Source organism: Vulpes vulpes, chromosome 10 (genome assembly GCF_048418805.1).
Source record: "Vulpes vulpes isolate BD-2025 chromosome 10, VulVul3, whole genome shotgun sequence".
NCBI classification, from domain to species: domain Eukaryota; kingdom Metazoa; phylum Chordata; class Mammalia; order Carnivora; family Canidae; genus Vulpes; species Vulpes vulpes.
In genome coordinates, this window is record NC_132789.1 from 72298617 (window position 1) to 72311859 (window position 13243).

The 13243-nt window shown below is 42.7% G+C and overlaps 1 protein-coding gene across 26 annotated transcripts in view; it reads right to left on the minus strand.

Annotated features, from left to right (window-relative positions):
• The window catches only part of TMCC3 (transmembrane and coiled-coil domain family 3), a 254360-nt gene that overhangs the window by 17215 nt on the left and 223902 nt on the right, over positions 1–13243 (minus strand). The window contains exon 1 of one of the 26 annotated variants that reach the window (XM_025992234.2): positions 11154–11217. The exons of 24 other annotated variants lie outside the window; for them this stretch is intronic. The gene's annotated coding sequence lies outside the window, so the exon portion shown is untranslated. Of the gene's footprint in view, positions 1–1151; positions 2005–11153; positions 11218–13243 lie in introns of those variants that run through there. One more of the 26 variants, XM_072724601.1, reaches the window with a different exon arrangement.

Consider the following 13243-nt stretch of genomic DNA (forward strand, 5'->3'; position numbering starts at 1 on the left):
GGCCGCACCTTTTTATAGCCTTTTATAACCCTCGCTCCGCAGGGTAATCAAGAGCCAATAATGTATACTTCATTACTAGATGCCCATACATCCCCTAAACTCACAGTGAAATCTCATGTGGGTGCTGGGGAGAGAGCTGGGGATGTCCTCCATTTAATGTGGAGCCCACCCTGAGGGCAACCGCATGGAGCAGCTGCTTCAGGGTGGGACCTGGGGAGGACAGAGCTCACGGATCACCTGGAGCCAACGTGTGCGCGGACCATGTGCATCAGGAGACACATGCTGTGGTTTGGGCACAAACATTAATTGGTTATGTGTTCTTAGCTGTCAAGTCACTTCTGTAGCTAATCTCTCAAGAGATCAAGCCAGACAACTCAGAGCTAACATGGCAAAATTCCATGAAATTTAATCTGAGCTATCTTTACTGTGAGACATTAGCATGAACCAGTCAAGACCCTGGGCTCTGGGAAAGAGTGCTTTTGGTTTCCATCTCAATGCCACTTGTATGAGCTGTGCAGCTTCGGAAAAATGACTTTGCCTCTTTGTGTCTCAGTTTCCTCGTCTGTAAAATGGAGATAATCCTTCTTCAAAGAGTTGTGAGGAATAAATGAGATAGTGCACATAAATGAAGTACTTACAGAGTTCCTGGCACAGAGAATGGTTTCAAAAAAGGTTTGCTATTGTTGTCATTCCAATTTCCTTTTTAAATATACCTCTATGTAAAAATGGAAAGGAAAACAAGCTCCAAACAATGGTTATCTTTTGCACAGTGGGGTTAAGAGAAGTCATTCTTTTTATGTTTTCGTATTTTCCAACTAAAAAAAAAAAAACTGAACATGAATTACCATGTTTTACCATGAATTACTATTTGGCAGAATAGATGCTATTTTTAAAAATGACTGCTAGCCCCTTTCAGTACTATTGGAATCACTTGGTTATTATTAGTTTACGTGAAAGGCAGACCACCAACATCCTAGTGAAAAGCCATTCCTAATAATGCTTTCCTTCCGGCAGCAGAACATTTCTCTTGTCACCTCAATGTTCTGGAACAAAGGCTAACAGAAAAGCCTAGCCTTGGACTAACATCAAAAACGGACACTGAGTCATCTCTGCAGCAACCCAATCTTCCAACACAGCGTAAGTGAGCTCACCTTGCTCACCGAGAAGCCGGGCACAGCTCCATCAATTACAGTGCTGCTTGAACACACTGTTCAGCCTTCCAAAGACGGCTCTCTCCATGACGTTTCACATTTAACCCCTGAAAGCTCCAGAGGAAAATGAACAAAAGGGAAGGACAGCCAATGCAGAGGCACATCACCCAAAACTGCACCTAAGAGAAGTGGGAAAGGGCAAGTGAAGGGCAGGGAGAGGCCAGCGTGGGTGCCTGGAGGGCATCGGCTGAGGCTCTGGGGGTCACAGAGGGGCCTGATCATGCAGACACACGCAGAGATGGGAACTAGGGAGGGATAACAGCCCAAGCCATACAATGCAGCTTTCATGTTAAGAAAAGCTCTTGATCCCTGTCACCCAAAGAGTCGGTCCTTCAAACTGGCTGTCATCTCCCAGGCAACAGGTACCTCCCGGCGCACATGAGGGTGTTTTCAGAGGCCCACTAAGGAGCTGCCAAGTATCCAGAGGCACTCACAAGTCCTTGTGGCCAGGTGGCCAGGCCAACATAGCTGACATTCTGCCCTCTTACTCATTTTGGCTGGAATCTAACTTCAAATCCAGAGGCAGGGCTTTTCCTTGGTTTGTCAATCAGAATGTGCTAGGCTTTGCTGTGGCAATAATGCCAACATCTCAGTGGCTTTTTAAAAAAAAGGATAGAAAAGAAGAAAAGGTTCATTTCTTGCTCATGCTAACAAGACTGCTGGCAATCAGCTGAGGGACCTGGGCTATGAGGAAGCCTCTCTGACCTGCTGTGATGCTGTTGGTGGCCGTGGCAGGTGAATCATTCCCCGGGGCTTAAAGACACCCACCAGAAGAGATGCCTGTGGTTTCCCCTGCTGGCTGCACTGGGCTTTAGTGCATTTCAAGGCAAGTACAGGACAGGGAAGTAAAATCCTACCACATGCGCAGGAGGAAAAATGCCATGTTAGGGACATGCGTGTCCTCTCTTTTGTTAAAAATTCTGAGATATGTTCTACTGTTATCACCATTTAACAAATGAGACAACTAGGCACAGAGAAGCTAAGTTGCCTACGGGCACACCACTAGGAAATGGCAGAGTGGGGACCGAAATCCAAGTGGTCTGTCTCCAGAGCCTGCCTCTCTAATGACTGGGTACTTTTACGATGAGTCAGGCATCGTGCTAAATAATTTTTTTAGTATTCATATGTTCTTCACACTCATTCTATTTGATGAGGAAAGTAAGGCTTATGAAAAGTATATAGGTTTCTTGAGGTCCTCCATAGATAATAAATAGCAAGACTTCGGGAGACCTAAGCTCAGCCACCAACTGTGTGAAAACCCACTCGTGTCCCTAACATGGGCACCCAGGCTGTGTGAACACTCGGGGTTGGGTTTAGACCTCTCTGTCGTCAAACTCTCCCTCCCACAGGCTAAACTCTAAATCCTCATCCATGCCACTGCTTCCCCGCAGCCCTGGGGCTGCTGTGAAACCACATCCATCTCAGGTTTGATTCGGCCTGTGAATTCATTCTTCCTCATCCATGCTTTAAAATAGGCATATTTAGGCAAAGTAATTTTGAAGATTAAAAAAAAGAGCTTACCGCTTTTATCAAAACCATGTGCGAGCATTTACGATCACTGAGACAAGAAAGGCAATTAGAGAAACAAGGTAAAAATCAGAGAAGTGAGATGAGAGACCTATGGAGAAGAGGCAAGCCACGTCTAAGGGCCTAACAACTGAGGGGTTCAGTTCCGGATGCACGTGGGTGCAGAGGCCACTCAGCAGATAAGTCATGAATCTGCCTGGAGAAAAGGAAAGATCGCCCTTTCCTATGCTGGGTGTAATGGCAGGGAGCACAAGGCCGCTGCCCAGCGTGGCCCTTCAGGGGATACCTTTTTTACATTCTACCAAAAAAATGCGAGCTTTATGTCACTTTGCTTCAAATAATACATATGACACAAGGGAGCCATCCTTCCTCCCGCTGCTGACATGTACCTGCAAGATATCTCACCAATCAATAAACATGGAACCCAGGGAAGCCAATGAACCACTGGACCCCAGCACTCGACACCTGGTTTTCTTGCTAACTGAGCTAACCTGCAGTGGAGAAGTAACTCTGAAGGCTTGCTAAGCATCCTTTATCATGCCATAATGAACACATTCACCTATACAGAATACTCAATATTCATTAATACTTTCTTTCCCACTGCATGCTAGAAATGAAAAACGATAGAGGGCTCCATATAGTATCCAAAAGGATATCTTATTGGTAAAGTGTCTTCATAAAATGTTTATACTAATTTATTTTTGACAAAGAACACCTCCTACTGTATAGTTCAAGTCTGTCAATAGGACACCATAAACTTCTTTAAAGTGTTAATGTGTTAATAAAACCCTTCCAGGAAAAGGAGTGAACCTCTTTTAAAGTTCATGGTGTCCAGATCAGGAACTGAGTCACTAGTTTTACCATAAAGGTTTTATGTCATGGCCCCCCCACCCCGCCCTTCCTCTCTCAGCATCACTGACAAAAGAAACTCGACAGCATCAGAAATTCTAGTTCTTGCTTGCACGTGAAATTTAGCTCATTATTCTGGGATTAAGGATGGTTGAGAACAGGGGCTGGAATACACGTTCCTGTGCTGGGCCAACCCTTTATCCAGATAGGGCAAATTGACGGAAGAAAGGAGATTAGACAAAGTGTTTAAGGTTCTCAAAAACAAATTCTTCAAGCATCTTCAAGCACTTACAAACACTTGATACTGTAATTAGAAATAATTATCTTTTCATTAAGCCTCTACCAGGCAGCAGTGGTAACCTACTTTGAGTTATGTGCACCAGAAAATGCAGATGGTCTTCAAAATAGCTTATAACTCACACTTTTGATTAACACAAACTAATCCCTTACAAAATTCGTCTGACCTGGTAAAGATTTCCTGGATGCTGTATAATCTATAGACGAATGAAATGAAAGGGTGGGGGAGACCAGATAGGGAAGGCCAGGGTAATGCAAATCGAGCAACCAATGCTGAGTACCAACAGCAGGTGAAGGACAGCCACGGTCCCCTGGGGCAGGGACCTCATTGGCATGTGCTATGACACCAGAACCTACGCTGAATACCAACGGTAGGTGAAGGACAGCCACAGTCCCCTGGGGCAGGGACCTCACTGGCATGTGCTATGACACCAGAATAGGGCTATTTCTAGGAGAAAGGAGTCACTGGGCATCACCTGGACCTCAAAGCCAGGCAAGTTTGAGAAAGGGAAGTGAGTACCCACATGGGCCCCTGACCTCTGCAGACTGAGTAGTAAGAATGCAGCCTTCCACAAGGAAGGGCTCACAGTTCCTTTCAGTGAGGAGATGTGGGATGGTGCCTTCAGAAGAAGGGGAAGCAGGAAACCCCAATTTTAGGACTAAATGCACAATAAACATCACAGTGGCTTTTAGTTCCTACACTTAGAAGAAACAGGGCTGTGAGAACCCCTGGGCACCGAGCTGACCTTTTCCGGCGGGGGGCTGGAGTCCTTCCCACCAGGGAAGTTACTCCCCACCAGTTTCGGGTAGTGGATGTCAGTAAAACCTTCCCGGGGAAAGGACTGAGTGTTTGCCTTGAGGGCCGGGGGAGAGCTGGAAATAGCGCATGATACTCCAAGAGACCCACCCCAGGAACCGAGGCAGGAGAGGCAGCTCTGAAGGAGAGAAAAATGGGTCTGCAACCCCTGAGCCAGTGAGCAGGAAGCATGGCATCTACTCACTGCCTCCCTTATCCCCAAAATGCGGGGGGTGAGGGTTCTTGGGTGCAATGTGTGTCCAGGCTTTTTAAAGACTGTTATTTATTTATTCATGAGAGACACGCACAGAGAGAGGCAGAGACACAGGCAGAGGGAGAAGCAGGCTCCCTGCAGGGAGCCCGATGCGGGACTAGATCCCAGGACCCTGGGATCATGACCTGAGCCAAAGGCAGACGCTCAACCACTGGGCCACCCAGGCACCTCTTTTTTTTTAATTTTTAAGTTCTTGGATATTACTGCTACTCTATTTCCCATGTGCCTTATCATAACGTCTTAGGAGAAAGAGGGATGTGGACCTTATTTTATGGATGCTACATAGGTCATCCTGCCTGGAGATGAACGCTATACTCTCACTCCCAAATGTAATAAGGTGAATGTGGTCAAACATACCCAACTCATAAACTGGCATAACTACTTCTGTCCTCCATTGTCGGGACACCCAGAGAAAGCCACAGTAAAGGTCACAGCTTGGCTTGTGTCCTATTAAAAGTTGCTTAGTAAGCCTGAGCCAGGAAACAGAACTTGATCCTCAGGCCCCAAAGGAAACCTAAGCAAACCTAAGCCTCATCATTAAATTATTCTCTGTAGATCAGGGTTTAATTTGTTTTGGGTACCATAAAAAATACTGCATATGTAGTAGATAATCTTTAGTATAGAATTTCGTTACAAATAGGTCAGAACACAACTAGCCATCAGATAAGGCTTAGAAATAATATACTTAATTTTGTAGTAGAAAAAAACTTGATCCTTATTAGTTTCTTTCCCTTTTGCAATATGGCACTTATTTCTTTGATGCAATTTTATTTTTTCTAATGTAAGCCAGGAGTACTATCGCCAAATAGCAACTAGAAATAAAAATCTTCCTTTTGTTCAACCAAAACCATAAACAGCATCATATTCCAGGAAAAAAATTTTAATGTCCATGAAAAGTACATTCCGTCAACATTCTAGGATTTATTTTTTGTATGGAAGCTGTGTTAAGCTTCAAGTGAGGCCAAGCAATATAAAAACTCTCATCACCTTGGGCCAAATAAAACTACCTTTTTAAAAGATAAACCAGATCATGTCCTGTTCCTTCTCAAAACCTTTAAAATCCTGTAGACTAGGGGTGCCTGGCTGGCTGAGTCAGTAGAGCATGTGACTCTTGATCTCAGGATGGTAAGTTCAAGCCCCACCATGTTGGGTATAAAGCCTACTTACTTACTTAATTTATTTATTTATTGACTTTATTTATTCATGAGAGAGACAGAGAGAGAGGCTGAGACACACGCAGAGGCAGAAGCAGGCTCCACGCAGGGAGCCCGATGCAGGACCCGATCCCAGGACTCCAGGGCCATGCTCTGGGCCGAAGGCAGACACCCAACCGTCCCTAAAGCCTACTTAAAAAAAAAAAAAAAAAGTAATAAAAAAATTCCCTAAAGAGTGAAATCCTTAGCAAATAATTTAGTAGAACTCTTCTGATCAGGGTACTCTCTTAGCCATATGCCAGGAGACCTGTCCATAAGGATATTTTGAATACATCTACGCACAAGGTACCAGGGTAAGGTGGGAGCTTTATATACATTCATTTCACCTCCACGGTTCCATGAAGTAGGTGTCAATAGCTGTGCTTTGGAATGGGAAGGCATCAAATAAGTTGTAGTTATAGCTAATTAATAAGGAACCAGGATTTGTACCAAAGTCTAAGCTTTCAGTCTTTATCTTATTCCCTTAATCCGATAAACCCCTGAATGCTTCATGCACTTTCCTATTACAGTGTATTCAGTGCCTGCCACTTCCCCATCCCTAGCATGGCCTCTGGGGCCTCCACCCCAAATTACTTTTTTTTTTTTAATTTTTATTTATTTATGATAGTCAGAGAGAGAGAGAGAGAGAGAGGCAGAGACACAGGCAGAGGGAGAAACAGGCTCCATGCACCGGGAGCCCAACTTGGGATTCGAACCCGGGTCTCCAGGATCATGCCCTGGGCCAAAGGCAGGCGCTAAACCGCTGCGCCACCCAGGGATCCCCCAAATTACTTTTCAGGGACTAGTTCAGATACTGCCTCTTCCACAACGCTACCCCCACTTCCATGCTCAGCTAGAACCGATTGCTTCTTTTTTGCTCTCCACAAAATCTGCATTTCCCCCTTTAACAGTGCTTATTCTGCTATATCTAAGTGTAGAACATGTGGCACCCCGCTATACTGAAGCCTCAAAGGGACACAATGTCTAATAAGCCAATTGTGTCCTGCCCCACATTCCTTCCTCAATAGGACCTTAGTCTCTGTTGCTCAATCAATGGTAGACAAACAGCCAACTGGGGTAGCCAGTTGTCCCTCATGTTTACATTTGCTCAGCTATTGGTGACGACGAGATCAAGGAGAACCTGCCACTGAGGTTATTCAGGACTGTTTTCAAGACAGACTGGACTGCATGCAGTTCATGGCTCATGATTCATGCGAAAGATCAAACATTCAGAAAACTGATGTGTTTCATGGCTTTCTGTTGCTCCAAATAGCGAATGACAAATATTAACCCCCCACAGAATACACAGGTGTACTCCCTTCCTCCCTGGGTCACCATCAGAACTGTGGCTGAGAATCCATGTGTCTGCTCCTTCTAACACACCGTGTTTTAACCCAATCCATTATTCGGGAGGGCGTAAGGATGCAGTCTTATACTGCGTTAAACAAAAAACTTAAAAAATATGTTTATTGCCCCACCAACATTATCAAGTATAATTCCCTGTCCCTTTGGAAATCATAATTCAATAGAAGGTGCACACAAAAATCAAGGAGTCCCTTTATCCTACAAAGTCTAAGAAGGCAATGATTTGTTTTAAAGGACAAAAGCAGACCTCAAGAAGAACGGGTCCAAGAGAGGGCAGGATCCTGGCAAAATAGTACAGATTAATTTTAAAGACGGAAGCAACCAGTTAAAGACTTAAGCATTACATAATTTCCTATATGCTTCACATACATTATTTTATTTTTCCTCTCAAGAATATGAGGTTAGGATAATTACTCCAACTTTACAGACAGAAAAGCAAGTGGCTTGTCTGAAGTCATAAAGCCAGTAAGCAGCAGAGCTGTAACTCCCGCTGGCTCCAAGGTCTGCTGCACTCTAACATCTCTAACTTTTACTGAGAGCCTGCTGCGATACGCAGACCCTTTACTAGACACAAACATGTCTCCCACACCCTTACAACCCCTAAGATTTGGTTTACATAAATCACTATGTCTCCATTAAATACTGCACAGTGAAAAAAATACGTATGGGAGAGAAGAGCAATACTAACAAATGGTTTTAGGCAGCTTTTGGGGCCACAACGCAATTACTAGAGATGTTCTCAATCTGACATTAATAAGTCAGAGAAGAAACTAGCTTAAATCCCAAGATATCTTGAACAAAATATGTAGGCTGCTTCTGTTTTAACCACTAACGATGATTCTCAACACCAGTGAAACACGCCAGTTTGCACATAAAGTCCCTCTTCTGGTTAAAGGCCTGGTAGGTATATAATCATTAGAGGCTCTGCTACCAAGATGAAAGCAAGAGGAGGCTTCCTTCTCCCGGAGCCACAGCAGTTTAAAAGCACTGAAGATCTGTATTTCGGTTAGAGGATAGTCCTCTAGGAACACATTGTTTAGTAATCTGGGGAAAAAAGGAAACTACAAAGAACGTAATTGAATTGTGGATTGTGATTTTTAAGATAAACACTATCCTTTCTTAGACCTATATTTGGCTGACAATAGCTTTCCAGGGCCTACTCAAAACACTTGCAAGCCACCAGCCAGCTGAGATTCATAGGAAAGGCCCAATTCCAAGGCCATGTGTACCTACACAGAAGTTAATTCTATCATGTTGGTAGCATCCGTTAGTGGTTAAAAGCAGATTCAGAGCCAGATCACGCAGGTTCAAATCCCAGCTCTACCATGTTAAACATATCATCATAGCAAGTTGCTTATTCTATGCCTCAGTTTTCTCATCTGTAAAATGGTGACAACAGTACCTACTTCACAGGGCGATCGTGAAGATTAAACGAATGAATGTTTGTGAAGTGCTTGGAACAGGGCCTGGTGCAGAGTTACGTGCTCTTTTCTGACATACCTCAGAAAAGTCCAGAGCCAAGAGCCACAATGCTGCCTTCACCGTGATTAAGGTCTTCAGGAGAAGCTGATAATACCCTCACTACCCTGCTTCATGGAATCTGCTTGTGTATGCACCTGAAGATGTAGGGGGAGAAAAGACAAGCAAGGTCTCAAAGCACACAGGAGGCCCCTGCAGAATTAAGTTTCAATGAACTTGAACTGAGCAGTAAAGAGAATTTTTCAAAAGATGCCTATTTACACAAAAATACCTAGTATTTGAGTGATTTCATCCAACTTTTGAAAAGGTACAAGACCTCACATGACTAAAACTTAAAACCTCAGAATCTGGTCCTTAAGTTTTTAAATCCATATCATTAGTCTTCTATGTTGCTATGTTGGTGAAACTAGAACTCTAAAGTAAGGCCCTAAAGAGAGAGGTCTGACATTTCCCTAAGTCTCTAAGCAAAATAAGGAAAAAATGTATTAGAAAACCTCATGTAATGACTATAACTTGCTACTTCCTGTAAAAATACTCCTAAACTAATTCTTGAGAGTGTTATGTCACAGAAGCTGGTTTTCACAGATGCATGGGCTGTGTTTTTTGTTTTGTTTTTGAACCAGGCTGTAGCTAATTCCATGACCTTCCCTATCAGTGGCATCATTCTCTAATTCTACCCAGGTTCTCTCTCCACCACTGACTCAAGCTGTCACCAGATCCTGTTTCTTCTCTGCCCAGTAATTTCTCCTTAGATTGACCCTTCCTTGCTATCCCCAGATCCCCCATGTCCTACCTCACCTAAATAGGCTGCACTGCACTCAGTGTTTCAGGTCTTCAACCCAGCCATGGAGAGTCATTACAGTCATCTTCTAAACTTCTACTTTCTTTCCGTTACAACACTGTCTAGGATGTACAATGGCTCTTCCTCTAATAAAGCAATTGGGTTCTTCCTCCTGCTGGCACTTAATCCCTGAGTGATGTTTCCTCTTCCAAATATCCTAGGTCCCCATCCTTCCTTGTACCACCTTCCTGAGAGACCTTAGCACCACAGTGTGCCTGACACATCTCTGCACTTTCTTTCCACCTCAATACTTACATCATTCCCTTCTGGCCATACCCTTTCCAAGACCTTGATCTAATCCAGATCCTACCACCCCTTCAAGATTTCTTCCAGGAGGCCTTTCCAAGGAACCCCTACCCATGTTACTCCTTCCTGATCCATTCTGGCTCTTATTAATACTGTTGAGAGGGGCCCTACTTGTTTTATCCTTCTTGCTGGATTTTTAGGTTACTGAAAGTATTCGTTTTAGATGTCATACAATACTCAGAACTAGCAGTATCACTCAGTAGCGAATACTTAATGTAACTATCTCTATACTGCTCTTCTGAAGGAGACCCACACTAAGAAATATGTATCTACAATAAACATACGTATATATGTGTATGCATGTATATACAACGTATATGCAACTGAAACAGGTTTTATGAAATAATATTTATCTTTACTACATGCAACCCAACTATAAGCACAGTTTTAAAAAGAGATGTAGCTCATTTTTTGGACCACTGCATATTGGAAATCATAATTTTGTTAGGGTATGTTAGTTTTATTATGTAGAAAAACTTCTTGTTTTTATATACATGTCAGAAACAAAATACCTTGATGTCTGCAGGTAACTTACTTTGAAACATTACACACACACTATAAAAAAGTAAAAATAAAAAGTTTAAGTATTGAATCTGGATAAGGAAGATGGGTATTTGCTCCACTCTTCCTTCTACTTTTCCATATAAAAATATAAAATGATAGCTGTTATGCATTAAATTCATTCCATGACCAATAAATGAGATTTAATCCTGTTTGAAAAATAGTGCTTTATAATTTATAATTGGGGAAAAATACAAGCCACATGTTTCTGTGTTTGATAATTATATTTAAGGAGGCTCTAACATACCGGAGAATGTTTTATGGTTACTTCCGGGCCCGTGGGGTAAAGAAAGGTTACTTCCTGGCCAGTGGGGTAATAAATTTTCCTTTGCTGAGTTTACTAATCTCTCCTGTAACACTCTATGAAACTTTCTATGAATCATTACTACCTTAGCAGCGAGGTATCTGATCAAGGACAGTTTTTTACTTGCAAAGATCACTGAGTGGTGCTTACCTTTGACTTCTCATCCTAAGTAAAAGCTCTGGGGTTTTCATTGAAGCTTTAAAAGGACTACACCTGCAAACAGCAAAAGGCCAAGACAAGGCACTGATACCGCAAAAGTCAGAATAAGCATGTGTACTGATTAAAACTCTTCTCTTCCTTCTTCTTTAAAAATTGGTTCTTATCAAAGAATAAATTTCATAAACACAGTAACATCTGTTACTGATACTAACAGGGAAGTGTCACAGATGAGTGAATTGAATCTTTAGATAATTGACATTCTTAACCATTTAAGGGCCAGCACTTTTAAGTCTTGCTGATGAAGGATTTCTAAATCTCTAACTTCCCAAGACTACGTTCCTAGTGACCGGGATCATCCACATGAGCGGGTTTGAACTGTGACAGAGCACAGCCGTGGTTTCTTCCTGACCCTAGGTCAGTCGGGGGATCTGGGGGTCTAGATAGCTCTCCAGTTGTAGGTCCCTCACTTGAGAAAACAAGGTGGCTGAACTCTGCTATGAGCAGGTCTGGGAGGCTGGCAGCCCTCAGTACATACCAAGTAATAGCCCAAGTGTGGATTCTTCCTTATAATGAAGCTTACTCACCAAAATGAACATGAAGCAAAAAAGCAGTTAAAACCCACATGCAGGGCAGCCCAGGTGGCTCAGTGGTTTAGCACTGCCTTCAGCCCAGGGTGTGATCTTGGAGACCGGGGATCAAGTCCTGCATCAGGCTCCCTGCATGGAGCCTGCTTCTCCCTCTGCCTGTGTCTCTGCCTCTCTCTCTCTGGGGCTCTCATGAATATATAAAAATCTTAAAAAAAAAAAAACAAAAAAACAAAAAAAACCTACATGCAGCAAATAACAAGAATGAACAGCTGAAGCACCTGGTCGGGGGGAGGGGGCTCAATCATTTGAGCATCTGACTCTCGACTTTGGCTCAGGTCACCATCTCAGGGTGGTGGGATTGAGCCCCGCTTGGCAGGGAGTCTGCTTAGTCTCCCTCTCCCTCTGTTCACCAGCCCCCTAAAATAAATAAGTAAATCTTTTTTAAAAAAATGACAGCTATTAATGCAGCATAGATGAATCTCTGTCACACTTAAAGAAACCCTATGCAAAAACATCCACACTATAGGATTCTTCTGATCTGGAGGTTGGAACCGTGGTCAGTAACCCTGGCTGGGAAGCAGGGGTAGGGAGAATGATGTGCCAGGAGCTGGTACAGGGAGCACACAACACTGGTGTAGGCGGGGGCCATGCAGTGTGCACACAGGGAAAAATCATCCAACTGTACATTTAAGATGTACCCACTTTACTGCAAGTTATTCCCCCAAACAGTAAAAAATAAAATACAAAAAAAATTCAGACAACAAAAATACAGTGGCTGTCAAAATTACTATAACTTCGCAGGATCAAAGACATTGCAGATACTCAATAAGTGAATGGTGATGAACATACTGTAGTGCTCAGTTCTAGCTCTTAATCTTTAACTTCCTTAGTGCGGCAAATTCATACTGCATTTTGTCAGCTCCTTAACATTTTTAAAGTTTCTGAAACTTTCAAGATACCATCTAATAAATGCTCATTGTTAGTTATAGAATACAAAAGAGCAAATGTATGAAACACAGAGAAAGCAGAGAAATCTGTATGGCGTATTAGCAAAATACTAATATCTGCGGCATGACTAAACATACCAGATTTAGATACAAAGATATTTAATCTTAAATTCTGCAAAACGCAGCAACATCCAAAACAATTGTTGATGCCGATTGCACATGCCCTGGTTCATTACATAACGGTTATTTAGAAAGCCAATGTTTCTCAAATTTAACTAAAAGCACACAAAGTACAATTAGAGCTTATTCACTTACTTAAGCCAAATGTTTTTATGATAGCTAATGGAATTGACTAATTCAGGTTAATGGAACTGATAGTTAATTGAATTAATTTAGGTTCCAAACCAAGCCCCCAAAATATATATTCTTCACTCAAAAAAATGTTTTTCTGGATATCTTTTGTGAGCCAGGCACTATGCTAAAAGTGCCAGAGTCAGAAAGGTGAATATAACAAACTCTGCCGCAGGAGCTGTTTGGACAGGCTGAT